General features: G+C 33.2%; 1 protein-coding gene across 1 annotated transcript in view; it reads left to right on the forward strand.

Annotated features, from left to right (window-relative positions):
• Nucleotides 1–587: 587 nt before the first annotated feature.
• Nucleotides 588–18,806, forward strand: part of LOC118198461 (acetylcholine receptor subunit beta-like 1) — a 316,357-nt gene continuing 298,138 nt past the window's right edge. The window contains exon 1 of the mRNA XM_085820139.1: nt 588–932. The gene's annotated coding sequence lies outside the window, so the exon portion shown is untranslated. The remainder of the gene's footprint in view (nt 933–18,806) is intronic.

The raw sequence follows: 18,806 nt of genomic DNA on the forward strand, positions 1-18,806 counted from the left end.
AACGCAGCTGTAACAGCGCATGCGCATTCACTGAAATCTACGTAACTGTAATATTCCCACACTCCGCAAAGAAACAAGAAAAAGTCGCATAACTTCGAATAGAGAACATTTCGAGAAATGAATGCAGAGTGAAACATCTAGATATGAGTTTAGTCCTTTCTAGCATTGAGCTCGTATAGCGAATTTCTCGTATATCCTCCGAAAATATGGACATAAAAAATCAATATTTCTAATAAATAACACTGGTAAATAACATATTCGTTTTTTTATGATAGCTTCCGATACAAAGCTTTTAACTGGCTTCTCGTTAATCTACACCAACAACAGCTTCTGAGCATCTTCTAGGATTTTTGGACGGTGCTTGGATGTAACAGTAAATCCTTTGGTTACATAAGTTTTTTAATTTCTTCCTGCTTCTTCAGAATAGTGCAGATCGTCGATGTCGAAAGGCCGTAAGTCTTTGCCAAATCCGTCACTTTTACACCACGCTTATCTATGATTTCTTTCTTAATTTCAACGGCAATGGCTTCCTTATTTTTCTTTGCAGCACTATCTGAAGCAACAATCTTCTTGGGAAACATCGTGAAATAATTATTTCCATGTTAAATGTAGTAAACAATTAACTCACAAGACCGAAAACGGCCCATGCTATTGGCACCAGCGGTGCGATTAGCCGCTTCAGCTATTCGCACCAGCATTAACCACACACAGATCGTATTTTATTCTCGAGTGTCAAGATGTAGAAACATCTTTTTACTCGACTTCTGATAAGAATCAGGTGGGAGGAGAAAGAGTAGGGTGGAAGGAGTATGCATGTGCTTTGAGTTGTCGGATCCGTCATTTGAACCGAATCGAAAAGAAGGAATCCTATGTACGCGAACTGAGAAGTCTGATGTAGTGAGTCTCTCTCTCTCTCTTTTTTTTAAAGGCAGGTTAGTACTTTGACGTAGTTTATCATTTTTTAAGCGTTAGCGACTTTCAAAAGATTAGAAAGGGAAATGTGTTCCTTTTCTTATATATATAAAAAGAAGGAACATATTTCTTTTATTTATGTATATATATATATATATATATATAATAGGGCAGATTTTTATGTTCGCATAAGCTATTCCAGCCGCTCGTTCTCCCGAACGGTTGGAATAATTTAAATGACTGATTTTGGGGAAGGGGGGACTAAAACCTCGTTTAAATTTTTTGTACTTCTTAGAATACATTTAGATTCAAATATGTGTTTTGCACAATCAAGATTTTTGTTCATTCCTCTTTGAAATTTTTCGTCTGAGTAAAGGTAATAAAAATTAGACAGAGTATGTCTGCGTAGAAAATTTAGACATGAAATAAGTTAAAAGCAATAAAATAAACTATTAAATTAACAATTAATCATCTAATACTGGTTATTAACAATTTTGTATGTCTGTTTAATTTTTCTAGGTCTTCATTTTCAAAACACAAAAAATATTTCCAAAAGACTTGGAAATGATAATACAAACACATTAATAAATTAAATTTTAATAACTAATGGGATATAATTTAAAAGAAAATATAATAAATGATATTTACTTAATATGTTTCACAAACATTAATCACTTAATGTTTGTGAAACACATTACTTAATACATGGACTGTATTCCTTCACTTTTATTTCATTACACTAATTATAAATAAGAGGTCAGCGATGAGAAATAATTGATACAAAATAAGCGAGCCATTCTACATGGCTGTCACAAACACAATTCTATCAATCAATTATCTTGTTGCCACACATAAAGTTCAAAACTAAAGGAAGAAAAACAAAAGAAATTTAAGTTGTTTGCAACAATAAAATGAAGCAAACGATACTCACATAAACATCCTGGCCCTCGTTGAAATCCCAGGGGATTTCAACAGGAGCATTTTAAAACTTCTTAGTCTGTAATAAAAGATATACATAAGAAAATAATACAAAATATTATATGCGAAGCAGTTCATAGTTTTTAGTCTGAATAGGAAGAGGACACAATTTCACGACTGGTCGTCTTATGACACCATGACCAGTTTTAATACTAACAACTCTGACTCTATGATCTGAGCCCGGATGAACAGCAATTATTCTCCTTAATCTCCATTTAAGAGGCGGAAGATTGTCTTCTTTGATGAGGACTAAGTCATTGACTTCTAAATTGTTTTGACTTTTTTGCCATTTAGGTCTTTGCTGAAGCTGAGACAGGTATTCTCGACTCCATCTTTTCCAGAAGTGCTGAAAAATAAACTGTCTTACATGCCATCTGTCAAGGTGGTTGAAGGAGCTATAATTTAGGTCTGGTTCAGGTATGGCAGTTAAAGACGTTCATATTAGGAAATGATGAGGTGTTAATGCAGTTAAATAATTTGGATCAGCCAATGTTGGACACAATGGTCTAGAGTTGAGACAAGCATCAACCTGCGCTATCAAGGTCTGAAATTCCGGATAGGTCAGCACAGTATCACCAATAATCCTTTTTAGATCTAATTCCATTGACTTTACTGTCGATTCCCATAGTCCACCAAAATGGGGAGATGATGGTGGGTTGAATATCCATTTTATTTCCTCTAAAGACAAAAATTTGTGAATTTCTTGATTTTGCTTACATTGCAAAAAACATTTTCTGATTTCTTTGTCTGCACATTTAAAGTTAGTACCGCAGTTACTATAAATCTCAAATGGTTTCCTTCTTCTTGCAATAAATCATTTCAATGCATTTAAAAATGTGTTGACAAATCTTCTACCACTTCAAGATGGCCTTGATTACAAAACACACAAATAAGCATACGTAACATTTAAATGATTTTTGTCCACGTCCTGCACGATGTTTAATCATGAACGGTCGAGAAAAGTCTATTCCAGTTCGATGAAATGCTCGCGATTGTGTTACTCTAGATTTCGGTAGATCAGCCTTTATTTGACTTGCAGTTTTAGCTCTAAGTTTGCAACACGTGATACAAGATCTTACTACTCTTCGGATAGCAGATCTAGCAGCTATGATCCAAAATTGTTGTCTAATTAAAGATAGAAGAAGTTCCGGTGCTGCATGCAGATATTTGACATGAAAGTGCCTAATTATGATTTCTGTCCGATTGTGTTTTGAAGGTAATAAGATTGGATGTTTTTCATTTTCTGATAGTTGCGCATTTTTCAGTCTTCCTCCTACACGTAACACTTTGTTGTCATCTGAAATTGGACACAAGCTAAGGAGGTTGCTGTTTGTAGGTAAGTCCTTTCCCAACTCCAAACATTGAATTTCTTTAAAAAAGTGAAATCGCTGTATTATTCGGACAATACAGAAAGTTGCAGCTCGAATTTCATTACTAGATAAAAAAAAAGACGTATTTCTTTCTAGATATGCTACTTTAGAATTCGATATGAATCTTAATATAAAAGCAAATATGCATTGTAACTTTGGAAATGAAGATATATTTGATATAATAGCAAGTTCCTGTACAGGTTCAGAAACTACAAATGAGACTGTTTTACGTGCATCTGGTAATGCCTCTTCATCTATAAGAATATTTTTAGACAAGGCAATCTCACTGCACTTTAACCAAGAAGGACCATTCCACCACAATTGATGAGATAATAGTTCTGCAGGAAATAACCCACGTGAAGCACAATCAGCTGGATTTTCTTTTCGATCAACATGACTCCAGTTCGCAGGTGATAAGATGGATTGTATTTCAGAAACTCTATTGGATACGAATACTTGCCGTGTTTTAGGATCTGACCTTAGCCATGACAACACGATTTGTGAATCACTCCAAGCTTGCACTAAATCAAAATTTATAACTAATGCAGCTTTTACAGAGTGAATCAAGTGTGCCAGTAACACTGCTGTATATAATTCCAGTCTTGGAATCGTATTAGATTTTAATGGTGCTACACGAGTTTTAAATATTACAAGTTTAACATTAATGTCAGAGTTATTGCAAGTTTTGATATAAATAACTGCTGCATAACCCCTTTCAGACGCATCACAAAATCCGTGAAATTCACACCGAAAACAATCAGGTAGCAGAATTTTCCTAGGTATATTTATAGAATTCAAAAGTTTAACTTCTCTACATAGATTTTTCCAATTTCGATCAATCTCTTCTGCTACAGGATCATCCCACGATAAATGTAATTTCCACAATTGCTGAAGGATCATTTTAGCGAGAATTACAAACGGAGCTATCCACCCCAATGGATTGAATAGCTTTGCTACGAGTGACAAAATAATCCTTTTAGTCGGAACACTTTGATACTCTATTACACCGACATTACATTTGAATTCATCATTGTCCGGATGCCATTCCAATCCCAGAACGTTCCATGTTTTGTCTTCTATTACACGATGAATATTGTCACTATCTGTGTTTGTTAAGCCAGAGGTTTTTAACAACGACGGTTCACTTGTCGACCATTTGTGAAGCTCAAAGCCACCCCTTTTTAGCAGTTGTTGCAATTCGTCTATCAATGCAATACCTTCCGAACTATCTTTTACACCAGTTAACATATCATCAACATAAAAATCTCTTAAAACTATATTCTTTGCCTTTGGAAAGTTCAATCTTTCATCAATCGCTAACTGACTCAAAACTTTAGTTGCAAGATATGGAGCAGCTGCAGTTCCATACGTAACTGTTTTCAAACGACAATTTGCTTATACGACAATATTGACAATATTTGCTTATACGGGCTATCTCTCCATAATATTCTCTGAAAATCTCTATCTTTTTCATGAACCTTTATCTGTCTGTACATCATTTTAATATCAGCGGTTATTGCAATGTTATGAAGTCTAAAGCTTAGTAAAATACAAATTAAGTCATCTTGTATTTTTGGGCCTATCATTAGCGTATCATTTAAAAAAACATCTGTGGTTGTTTTAGCACTCGCATCGAAAACAACTCTCAATTTTGTTGTTAAGCTAGAGTCATTCAACACGAAGTGATGTGGGATATAATAGTGTTTATTCTCTAATTCATAATCTGTGTCTGGCACTAATTCTACGTGTTCTAGTGAAAAGTACTCTTTCATAAACTGAATATACTGGTTGTAAATTTCTTTCATAGATAACAGCCTCTTCTCCAAGTATTGAAATCTTCTGTGCGCCATTTCACGGGAGTCACCTAGAATATCTCTATTACGTTTGAATGGTAATGCAACTGAATAGCGACCTGATGTGTCTCTAAAATGAGAGTTTTTTAAATTTTCTTCACAAAGTTTTTCTTCATTTGTTAAAGGTTGTACATTTGGAAACTTTTCTAACTCCCAGAAAGAATTTACTAACTCATCTGTGTTTGTATTCAAATGATTTACATATACTGGCTCAAAATGTGTAGATTCAAAATTTGTAGTACTCAAAATTATCCATCCCAACCTCGAATTTAGAGCAAATGGTAGATCAGGACCACGTTTGACAGTTTCTCCCGTCATTAAATGAAGAAATACATTTACTCCAAATAAAATGTCCACTGGTTGTGACTTGTAAAATAATGGATCAGCTAACTGTAAATCACTGAAGTTATCGAAGATGATTGATAACAAAGATACATAGGGAATGTTATCTGTCACCTTGTCCAGTACAAACGCTTATGTTGATACACGAATATCACTTTCAAAATGAGAAGTGAATACTAAATCGACTTTCCCATTACTTATAGTATTAAATTCTCCTAGACACAATACAGAAATTGAATTATCTTTCACTCGTAATCCTAATTTCTTCACACAATCCCTTGAAATAAATGATCTCTGAGATGCAGTGTCACATAAACATCTACACTTCACAAATTGTCGTTCAGAATTTTGAACTTTGATTAAAGCAGTACAAAATAAAATGTGACTGGTTTGATTACCTTTTGCATTCGAATCATAATGAGAGGCACAAACTGTGGCTGAAACATCCTTAGGACTCGTTAATTCATCTCTTTTAGGGATAGATTGCGTAGGCGGAGATATACTGTTTAACTGAGTTTTATTCTTTGAATTATTTACAATGTGCAAAATACTGTGATGCTTCTTAAAGCAATGTTGACATGTATTTAAACTCTTGCATTTTTTGAGCAAGTGCATATTACATAAACAATTAAAACAGTAACGATTAGATTTTACAAATTCTATTCTTTGCTGAACCGATAAATTTAGAAATTTCGAACATTTGGCTAAATTATGATCTTCTTTACAATAACCACAACCCAAAGTAGCAACCAGAACATTATTCTTATTTTGAAACACAGATTTAGGTACCTTATTACTTGTTGAGTTGCTATTTTGAAGTGTTCTTGCATAGTTTTTTAGGAATTCAATTAAAGTCGTAAGTTTTGGAACCTCATTATAGTGGGAACGTCATTAACTGACGTTCCCACCATAATTTTGTAGAAGGGTCTAATTTTTTCAAAATCAAATAAGTCATTAAAGTGTCACCAAATTTATCAATGGTTTGATTCAATACTTCTAAAGAACCAATTACTTCATTAATATTGTCAACTAAATTTAAAATAGCAAATGCTGATTCATTTTGAATAGTTGGTAAGCTTAGAAAACGTTTAATATATGAAAAAATTTGTTCTCTCTTATTTGAATATCTTTCGTCTAACAGATTCCATGCTATTTCAAAATTACAATCTGAAATTTGAATGGTTTGAATAATGCGATATGCTTCACCTTTCAACGAAGCCTTCAAATACTGCAATGTTTGAGCATTAGATAAATTTGTATTATTTCTTACACAAGCACTGAAAAGTTCTTTAAAAGCTATCCATTCTGTAATATTACCACCAAAAGTCGGTAATGTTAACTTGGGTAATTTAATATTGTCAAGAACCTGTTCTGAAATTACACTATTAGAATTATTTTTACTATTTTGATTTTTTAATATTTTTTCACCTTTAAATTTCCACAATTAAATTTTATTTGTGTACTCCTGAACATTATCTATTTCGTTTTCTAATTCTTTAGTATCTGTAATTAAACTTTCGATTTCAGAATCAAGCTTCCTTAACTCAGTTTCTTTTTGTTTCAATAATTCGACACATTCCTCTAGTTCTATTAAATTAATTTCATCTGCAGTTAAAATAGTTTCAATTTTCTTTACGTAATTAGTAACATTCCTGCGTAAAACCGCTCTTTTTATTTTAAAAGATATAAGTTCACTCATAATTGATCAATTCAAAAACAGAAATTTTTCTTAAATCACTTAACACTTTTCTTAAAACAAAATCGGAACACTTTTCTATGCTGTATTACAACATTGTTCTTAAGGCTTTAGTGTAGAATTGGGCGCCCCTTCGATTGGCGACATTGTTTTTTTAAATTTTGGCGATGAAACCTCACTTCTGGTTACCACGATAGTTTTTAACCTTGTTTTAGCTTCCCAATTTTATTTAAATGAAAACAGATTGATGTGTACATGGCCATATTTAAGGCAGTGCGCAATGCCTAGTTTTTACAATTCTAGGATGTTTTTTTAAGTAAAAACAGATCGATGTGTACATGGACAAAGATCTTATGTAATTCTTCGACTTCTTATTTTGGTTTTGTGTAGTGGCCATCTTGAAATTGTGACTTCCTGGCGCCGATCTTGGCGTCAAAAAAGAATCGCCAATAAACAAGGGGCACCCAATTGTAAACTTTTACCGTTCTTAAAATCAGTTATAAACGAACTTTTAGTAGAACATAAATGTTCAAAATCCACTTGCCTCGCAAAGTGGAGTAATTTTTCACCAGCCATATTCATATTTGTGTTTTTACAATGGGCTTAGAACAGTCACTATCTTCACTAGCACTCCGGCTAGACTTTTGACCAATAATAAATGATCTTTACTTAATATGTTTCACAAACATTAATCACTTAACAAATGGATTGTATTCCTTCACTTTTATTTCATTACACTAATTATAAATAAGATGTCAGCGATGCGAAATAATTGATACAAAATAAGCTAGCCATTCTACATGGCTGTAACAAACACAATTCTATCAATTAATTATCTTGTTGCCACACATAAAGTTCTAAATTAAAGGAAGAAAAACAAAAGAAATTTAAGTTGTTTGCAACAATAAAATGAAGCAAACGATACTCACATAAACACAATGATTTATTGTAAGAGATTTAGATTGACAAATTTACACATGCAAATGAATTATCAGATTTTATAAGGTTTTATTTCATGAATAACTTTGATCTTGAAATATGGCATTTGAGTTTATGAACATGTGTGACACTGAAAATTTAATGCATATATAAGAACAATCAAACCCCCCCCCCCAAAAAAAAAAATTGCTGCGAACTTTGAACTTTACGCTCTGTCCTTTGAAACCTTCAGTAAAGTGCTGCCATCTGATGAATTGAAGACGAAATAAACTTCTCACGATATATATTCAGGTATAACAATACGATGCACTCAAAAAAATTAGCCCGAGCAATATTCGGGCATGACATTTTGGAATACCAGTGCTGTGCCCGAGATTATTTCGGGCATGACAGTTAAAAGGTTAATTGCTGTTTTCAATTAACTGTTTACAGCTTTTATAGCAATTAACAATATGATACATCTATAGTACATATTATTAACCTGGCGTATAATACTTGATCTTCTCCCTGAGGTTTCATGTGATTATTGCTCCAATTAACAATTATTTTATATTTTTCTTTTAAACAGTATACAATATACAGTGGTTCACACTTGTTTTTGGACATTTGTATTTTTTAAAAGTTTATTTGGATAGGTTTTGCAAATACTGAAACACAGAATTAAATTTTTTTTTAAATATATATATATACAAGTAGCCCTCCTACAACATGGTAGTGCTATAACACGAATCATAAATTGAGTTAGAGTTGACTTTAGGGTACCCATTGTATTATCGTGAAATTGTTGTTTCATTTATTGGCAAGTTGTTGTCTCATTTATGGCAATCTGAGAAATTGAATGCTATGGAAACCCTATTCTGACGTAATTGGTTGTGGTGAATTTGAATCATGGGAAAAAATTTGGAAAGTGTGTGTCGGATTTTGGGTTAGGGCTTGTGTGTGATGGATTAGTACGTTGTTATTTTGTGGTTTACACGGTAAATTGGCTGAATGTGGTAAGATTAATTTTTTTAAGTTTCTGTAGGATTTGGAACGAAAGGGGAAAAAGCATTAATTGACTGGTGTGTAAATGAAGGTTTACTAAGTAGCCATTATTAAGTGTCCTGTTTGGAGGAAGGAAATGCGTATGGTTGAACATCGGATATTTTGTACACTTATTTTTATGAATTTATGTGGAAACACCAATATACAGATTCTAGTTCAGATAATTTTGAGAAGTGTTTGTATGCTGTTAAGAAATTGTGTTTGACTGAAAACGTGTCAACTCGTAAATAAGGTAAGTGGATATTTTTTTCGTGTAGTGCTAAGATGAATTTCCTTTTTAATATTTACGTCAAAAGTCGTTAATTCAGACACTCATAATCCGGACCTCAAAGCTACAAACTTTCTGCGCATGCGTCGCGTTGAAGCATGCACGTAAGACCTTTACGGCTGCAAGTATGCGTGTGCGCATGCGCATTATACATTTACGCATGCACATTTAATGTATAACGGACGGTATAAGCTAAGCTAAAGTTATTTAATTCAATTAATGTTGCAGATTGCGTTGTTCCTTAATTTTCGAATTGGGTCCGGCTTATTATTTTTTGCAGATTGTTAGAGCAATTTTATAAAAGTAAACTTGAATTTTCGATTATGTCAAATAGAATTTCCGATATATATTTACTAATACGTAAAGGATCTACAAAGCGAAAGTATGTTTCGAAGTCCATTAAACAAAAAGTGGAATTGCTGCAAAAAATGGATAAAGGCATAATCCTTTGTTTATCTAACCATTCCGAAATCTGTTTACCAATTTCACGCTGCTCTGAGGCATGGGGGTGAAACGCCGCGGCGCACAATGAATTGGAAGTTGATCTGTCAGCACTATTCTTATCTTCAGGGCAGATGATTTTATTTTATTTGGCTTATAATTCCTTACTAAATGTAATATTTCATCTCGATGTACTCCGTCTTTGATATGATTTAAATCAAATTCCTCGTCAGTATAATTCACTTCCGATAGCGAAGAAAGTGACTCAGAGGTTATTGAAAACGAAAAAATTTCGATTGACAAATTAGTCGGTATTCTCGACACAGCAATTATAAGACTTGAACAGCGGAACTTTGTAACTGAACAAGAAATTATGTCTGTTTATAGAATTAAAGAGAAAGTATTATCACATAAAATGAAGCAACTTAAACAACTTACATTGAAAGAAATGCTTAATAAAGTAAACAAATAAATATTAAGCTTTTTTTTTTGTAAATTTTGATACCCTTTAGATCATAATTGTTCTTTATTTCATAAATTACGGTTTCATATTTTTAATTTTATAATTTCTGCATGCCATCTTACTAGATTTAAACTGATGATCTATAATCCGGAACAATCGATAATCCGGAATCGCCGAAATCCCGACGATTCCGGATTAACGACTTTTGACTGTATAATTTTCAATAAGTTTTATTATTCAATAATAAATTCTCGCAGTGCTATGCTCTAAGACTAGAGTCTTAAGTTTTCATAAAAGTTCCTATGTTAAATAAAAGAATAAGTCCTTATGAGTATGAATATAACTTTTTATGATACTGTTTATGAATATGTCCTTTCTTACATTCAAAGGTAACATATTTGCAGAATACCGTTTCACGATGTTTATGACCCTCGTGAAATTTTGCGATCTCGCTTTAATCAAAACAGCAAAATTTTGATTTTCATACAGTTTTTTTGCCCTTTCAAATTTAAAGTATGTGGAAAATTTGTTTCCACACTCAAAAGGCAAGAAATTTGTTTTTTTACATCCATCGTCCTCAAGTTATGTCAACCAAATAACACGTAAATTTCAGTATCAATAACTAAAAATTAATTGACAAAGAAATCGTATACAAGAAAGATAAGCAGAAACTGTTAACAACCTTCGCTCCCGCTTGTCTTATGGCAAATCGGCATAAAATGCTTGTACCTGGGCTGATTGTGCGCATGCGCTAATGTAGGTGGTGCGAATCAAGGAGTCCTTAGAGGCTATTCGAACCCTCGGTGCAATTAGCCACTGCGTGCAAAAACACGTAGATCAAAGACCACTGAGTGATATGACGAGGGATTCCCGATTCAAAACGGATCAGAAAATAGCTCCACGCATGCAAACAGCCTGGCTCATTGCTCGTTACTCAAGTCAATGCTTGTATTTAGAGACAAATGTTTCGCTCCTTTCGAATTTCTAGTATATAGAGGTGCTTGTATCTCGAGGTTCCACTGTAATCAAAAACTAAATATCGACTTATACGACGCACCCCGGTTTTCAGACCTATTTTCAAAGGAAAAAAGGGCATCTCATATGCCGGCACCTCAATATTTAAAGCGAACTGGATTGGCTGACGTCATTTCTTGGAAGCTCCGCCTTTCCAGAGGCTATAAAAGACTCGCAAAAGGACTATCGGGGCTTTTCTTAAATGTCACGATGGAGTAAACTTCATACAAAATGTTATTAGTAGTTCTTTTTTATTTACTCCGGATATCTGATTTTGTAACTGCTATTTCTCCTGACCAATAATAAATGGATCCTGTTTTTTAAACTTATCGTCTGATAATTTAAGCCACGACTACATTTATGATTCTTCAACAATCTATTTGTTCCTGACAAAAGCTGGTACATCATATATATATACAGTTTATTCAGATTATATATTTTTTGTTGGCTACTCCTTTGACTTTTTAAGTGAATATAGTTCGACGTGTACATGGACAAAGTCAAGGGAGTGCGCAATGTCTAGTTTGTAAAATTCTCTGATTTTTTTTCAAGTGAAAATAGGTCGATGTGTACATAGATACCGATTTTGTGCAATTCTTTGTCTCGTTATTTTGGCTTTATATAGAGGTGATTTTTGCCCCAAAAATCTCCGCTACGGAAGCCAAAATAACAAGTCAAAGAATTTCACAAACTCGGTAAAAGTAAGGGGCGCAGCCCCCAGCCCACCTAACCAAGACAAACTCGGTATCCATGTACCGCCAAAAGTCATCAAGTTTCGACAAGGGGTACCCTAAAATATACATTTACCTGTAAATTGCGAGAACCCTCTCGACCCATGGCATTCTACAACACGGATTTGCTCTAACACAATAAAAAAATTGCCCAAGCAATCCCAAGAAATTTAACGAACTCCATACGAAGTTTTTCCATATTGAGTAAAACACCAATATAAAAAGACAGCTGAAATATAGGCTATATTCGCAGGGTCTAAAAAAAAAAAGGCTTTGACCCAAATATCGGTCAGACAAATTCTGCCCCGTCATCCCTCAAGGTGCAGGGATAGTCATTGTCCGCTCAGGCAAACATGCAGCTTGCGTGTGATGGGTACCTGCGTAAGTACGCTATCCCGGAATAAACGAGATGTTGATTTTCGATCGCATGTTTGTTTCTATCAGTTCCTTGTGAAGCTAGAACACAGGTTATGGATGATGTCACATGACAAGCACATAGTAGATGTAAAAGTAACAAGAGTCGTAGCATGTAGAAAGTAGTTTCACATTTGGAAATAGCAATTGAAGGGGTGGAAGTAACATTTGTTTCCCGTCTTTTTAAGTAAACCTTTCCAGTCTTTTAAAAGTTAACAGATAATAATCCTTGCTTCGTAAGTTCTGGCAGTTATCTTCTAAGATTCGGTTCTGATAAGAACAAAAATCCTCAGGAAGACAAGCCACATGGTGGAGACAGACTTTTAAATTTTTAACCGGTACGAGTATACACCATTTTTGCCGTACATATATACCGTATTTGGCAGTCATTAGGTGCATGCAATTGTAGATACGTGGGTACCATTTACAGCGCCGATGACACCAGGAATGCCAAACTATCGATTGAGTCCTAACTTGACTTTGTTTTGCTGAAAACTATTTACTGTAAATTTTATTCATTTGGTGAAAATACCAGAACAAATAGCATCTGTACCTTCTCAAATACATAGACTGATATATTTCTGGCTCAGCCCAATATATCTGTCACTACCAACATATCTCTGGTAACTTCCAGAAGCATAAAAGCTTAAGGCACACAAAACCTGTTTAAAATAAATAAATAACTGTATACACATATATAACATATACATACAAATACATTAACATATTCCGCGAACGGGCTATCTCCACGGGCGTTTTGGGGGTTTTCCCCATGTGTAACGTGTTAACGAGCTAGTTCCCTTAGAATGTCCTCCACGAAGGCAACCCTCCCCTTAGCCAGATAGCTCTCGATGCTTTGCCGTAATCGCATAAACCCAAAACCAAACACGTTTTAAAATCTGAATAAAAAATACACAAAATTGATATAATATCTAAAAGCAGACCACATAAAAAATCTGATAACTATTTATAAATCATGCATTAAAATATTTACAAGCATTTAATTTAACTAAAAATTATACAGGAGTTTAACCTGAATTATGCAGGAGCTTCTAAAATCTGCTGGAATTTGACATTCATATCGGTACAATTATTATTAATGTATTATATTTTATACACAACAAATTAAAATAAAAAGTAGAGGGAAACATTATTATAATTTAAAAGATTAAATTTCAAAATTTATAAATTACTCATCAAAACATGAAATTAAGTACATTAATATAGATATGAGTTTAAAAATTACAATTTTAAATTAAAAGTATGCACCCTTTTTTATATGTGAAACAGGAAAACACCAAATATATTACTGTCACTAAAATTAAGGAATTGATTATTTGATAGATCAATAGCCAGAAGCCTATATCATAAAGATGTGAAAACAAACGAATTATTCCTTACCTTTAATTCAGGAGTTATTGTAGTTTTTGATATGGCTGCTCCGGTAAAGTATGGCTGTGTTGTATTTTATATATATGTTGAGTATGTGCTCAGTGATGATTACAAGATATACACAAACATCGTTTATTCTACATTCCTCATCTACTATTCTATATTACATATTAAAGATAATAATACATACAGTTACAGTTACATATATAACATATCCCTTTTTTATAAAAAATAATAATAGTAGTTAAATTAAACATATTCTTTTAAATAATAAGGTTTCTTAACAGTCCTACCAGATCGAGTAACGTAGTTATGTCCATTTGAAAAATTTGATGATACTATACCTCTTTCACTATTTGTTGACACCAGAGTCGTAGCTAGGGTTTTCAGCGCCCAGGGACAACTGAAAATTTCGCGCCCCGTACTGGTTGCCAAGGATGGAAAACATTTAATTCTAAATTATCGTACCATCAGTTTGGCGCCCCTTGGATTCTGCGCCCGGGGACAGATGCCCCCCTTGCCCCTCTCTAGCTACGCCCCTGGTTGACACAACACTTCTGTTAGGTTTTGAAGGACATACAGGCACATCTAAATTTGTAGTACTCCTGCTATTCTCAGGTATCTCGGGTTCATCTATAACTTCATTCTCATAGTTGCTTTGTATTGCAAACTCTCTTTCTGATTATTTCCTTTAAGAAGGTCTCTTCTGTTCCTTTCTACAATTCTTCCATCTGTTCTTGTAATCCTATATGAACGTGGTCTTTCTGCTTCTTCTGTAATTTTTCCTCTTTTATTTAGTTTTTTCCCTTTCTCATTTATGTAAACATGATCTCCTATTTTCATTTGTTTTAACGGTCTTGCATTCCTATCACAATAACTTTTTTGTAAGGTTTGTCTCTTCAGTAAATGTTGTTTATGGTCTTTATACCGTTTAGCTTGGACGAAATTCTCTTTTATAGACATCAATCCATTTACTTTGCTTCCAAACATCAATTCTGAAGGTGACTTAATTTCATCTGAAATAGGAGAGTTACGATATTCCAGTAATACTAAATATGAATCCTTGTTTTCAACTACAGCTTTTTCTAACATTCGCTTGACAGTTTGAATATGTCTTTCAATCATTCCATTAGATTGCGGGTAATTTGGACTTGAAGTTGTTCTGGTTTCAAAATTCCATCTTCTTGCGGCCTACCAGCGGCCGAGCGGTAAAGTCGCTGAACACTGGTAGTTTGGTCCGAGGTTCGAATCCCGCGAACGGGCTGGCTGCATGGGCGTTTTCCCCATGTGTAACGTGTATACGAGCCAGTTTCCCTTAGAAAGTCCTCCACGAAGGCATCCCTCCCCTTAGACAGATAGCCCTCGAGGCTTTGCCATAATCACACACACACACACACACTAAGAGTTATTCCATCTTCTTGCAAAGTCTTTAAATTTTCTGCAAATATATTGTGGACCATTATCCGAATATACTATTTTCGGAATACCATGTCTTGCAAAAATTGATTTCAATTGCTTTATCACTGCTACACTACAAATCTTCCAAATGTCCAATTTCAACATATTTGCTAAAATAATCTATTAGTATTAGATAATCCCTTCCTTGAAAATAAAAGAGATCTGTTCCCAATACTTCCCATGGACCATTAGGTATTTCTTTAGATATCATTAGTTCTTTAGTATTAGCTTTTTGTAAACTTAAGCATGTTTGACAATTCAGTACCAAATCTTCAATTTCTTTCTACATTCCTGGCCAATATAATATTTTTCTTGCTTTGATCTTGCATTTTACGACTCCTAAATGACCATAATGAATTCTGCTTAACATATCTTTTCGTAAACTTCTTGGTACAACAACACAGGAATTTTTAAATATTAATCCATTTGCTTCTGATAGTTCTTCTCTGAAGTTAAAATATGGTTTTGCCAGTTCTGGAACCATACTTTTTTCATCTGGCCATCCAGATGAATTCCAGTTTTAATTAATTTTCTTAAAACTTGTAGTTCTTCATATTTTTCTGTTTCCAGTTGAAAAACTTCCATTTTGCAATCAGACATTACTATACATTCTACAAACAATCCAACATGAGCTTCTATGTCTACTTCAAAGAAATCAGATCCTTTATCAGTGAATGATCTTGATAATGTATCCGCTATAAAAAGTTCTTTTCCTGGTTTGTATTTTATCTCAAACTGATATGGCTGTAATCTTATACGCATTCTTTGTAATCTTACAGGGCATTTATTTAATGGCTTTTTGAAAATTGATTGACACTTTCCACGGTAATATATTTTCCAAATACATACTGGTGAAATTTCTCACACGCAAATACAATAGCTAAAGTTTCCTTTTCAGTTTAGCATAATTCTTCTGTGCATCTGTTAATGCCTTAGATGCATATGCTACTGGTAAATTATTCTGCAGTAAGACTGCTCCTAGTCCTTCTTGAGATGCATCTACAGATAAAACTACTAGCATGTTTATATCATAATACTGTAAAACCGGTTTATTTACTAAGACATCTTTTAGTCTTCTAAATGCTTTTTCATGTGTTGCATTCCAGTTCCAGATAACTTGTTTTTTCAACAAAGCTCTTAAACACGATGTCAATTCTGATACATTAGGTATAAATCTAGAAACATATGTAATCATTCCTAGGAAAATTTCTAATTCTTTCACATTTTTTGGTGGTTTTATATCTAGAATAGCCTTAATTTTGTCTTCATCTGGTTTTAAACCATCTTTAGAAAATATATGTCCCATATAGTATTTCACTTCATTCAGCCCAAATTTACATTTATTTAAATTAAATTTAGCATTCGTTTCTCTGGCTCTGTCCAACAACTTCTTTAATCTTAAATCATGTTCTTTTTTATCTTTACCCCAAACTAATAAGTCATCTATATATATTTGAACTCCTTCTAAATCACTAAAAATTTCAGAAAAACTTCTGTGAAAAACTACTGGTGATGAACTCAGTCCATATGGCAACCACAAAAAACAATATCTACCAAACAGAGTGTTAAATGCAGCAAATTCACAACTTGAATCTGACAGTTTAATTTTCCAAAATGCTTTGTTTGCATCTAAAATACTAAAGACCTTTGCATTTGTCATTTGAGATGAAATTTCTTCAAAGGTTGGTATGTGATAATGTTCTCTCAGTATATTTTGGTTAAGGCGTTGGAGGATCTGAACTCATTCTTAAATTACCATCCTTTTTCCTTACTACCACAATGAATTCACGAATTTTGTTGATTGATTAAATTTCTTTATAATACCATCTTTTTTCTTTCTTGCTAATTCCTTTTTTAATGGATTTAATAAGCTAAGTGGAATTTTCCTACAGGGTTCCATTTTACCAAAAGCTCCTGGTTTTAATTTAATATGATATGCATATCCAGTTAAATTCCCTGTTCCCTTATATAAATCTTGATATCCTTTTAAAGGTTCTGCTAACTTTTCATTAGAATCAGGATTTACTAACAAATCCTTTGTATTAGGTTTAATTTTTGCAATGTAGGTAAACCTAAAATAGCTGGAACAGTTTTATCACATGCTACGACTTGATATTCTACTTCATCCTTGCCCCCTTTCGATGTTTCACATAATAATATACATTTTCCGACTACATCAATTGTAGTACCATTGTAATTATTTAAAGTGACTTTTGATTTAGTCAAACATTTATCTCTTAAATTTAGACAATGGTAGTACATTACACTGAGCTCCAGTATCCAACTTAACAAATAAATATTTAGATATGTTTGCTTTTAGTTTTTCAAACCATTCTGTTTTATTTTTAGAAAATGGATTTGTATCTTCTACCAGCCCTAAAATATATTCATTACCATTATTATGTAACTCATGCTCTAAATTATTCTGTACAACATTAACATTTTTATAAGTGCACATTTTAGAGAAGTGATTTTTCTTTTTACAGTACAAGCAAATCTTATTATAAGCAGGACAGTTGTATAACTCCTTATGAAAAGTTCCACACTTTCTACATGGTTTCGGATTATTGTACTTATTTCCTTGATAGTTTGAAGAAGATTTGGTACTTTGTTGCTTTTGTTTTACATGATAGTTTTTCTTACAAGGCTGACGTTTTTCCTCTGAAGGTGGAAATTTATTACGTTTGATCGCTTCTATTTTATTTTCTTCAGTTAAAGTTTTCAGCTGAAGTTCTGCTAATTCAGAAGCTTTACACATTTTAATACATTTCTCCAATGTTAACTGATCTTCCCTTAATAATTTATCTTTGAGATTTTTATTTATAATTCCACTTACTATTCTCTTATTAAACTATCTTTTAATTCTCCAAATCCACAGTTGCTACTTAATTTCTTTAAATCGGTTAAGAAATCATCAAACGATTCATCTACATGTTGTGTTCGACAGAAAAATATATGTCTGTCAACACTTTCGTTTGCTTTCGGTATGCAAAAATTTTCGAAAGCTTCAATTACTTTGTCAATATCCTTCTTATCTTCTTCACTTAAATTAAAAGTATTAAACTTTTCAAGTGCTTCTTCGCCAATAATATGCGATAAAATAGCTACTTTAATTTCAGGTGATTTAGTAATACCACCAGACGCTAACATATAAATTTGGAATTTGTGTTTCCATTTCTTCCAACTTTCGCTTAAATTACCTTCGAAAATTAGATTACTTGGTGGCTTTAATCCATCCATATTTAATTTAGGACTTTAAATAGTTTATATATACGTATTTTTAGCCACTTCAAGTAAAAATAAACAATGCACTTATCAGCGATAGAAGTTTCGATTTCACTCGTTTCGTAAACAACTTCCCATGATGTTTTTGTTTAAAATATCTTTACGAACGCTGCATGGTTCTTCAAAAAAGAAGCTTTAGTGTAGAATTGGGTGCCCCTTCGATTGGCGACATTTTTTTTACTTTTGGCGATGAAACCTCACTTCTG

Source organism: Stegodyphus dumicola, chromosome 1 (genome assembly GCF_044657685.1).
Source record: "Stegodyphus dumicola isolate Sdum_Otavi_A_Nest chromosome 1, ASM4465768v1".
NCBI lineage: Eukaryota > Metazoa > Arthropoda > Arachnida > Araneae > Eresidae > Stegodyphus > Stegodyphus dumicola.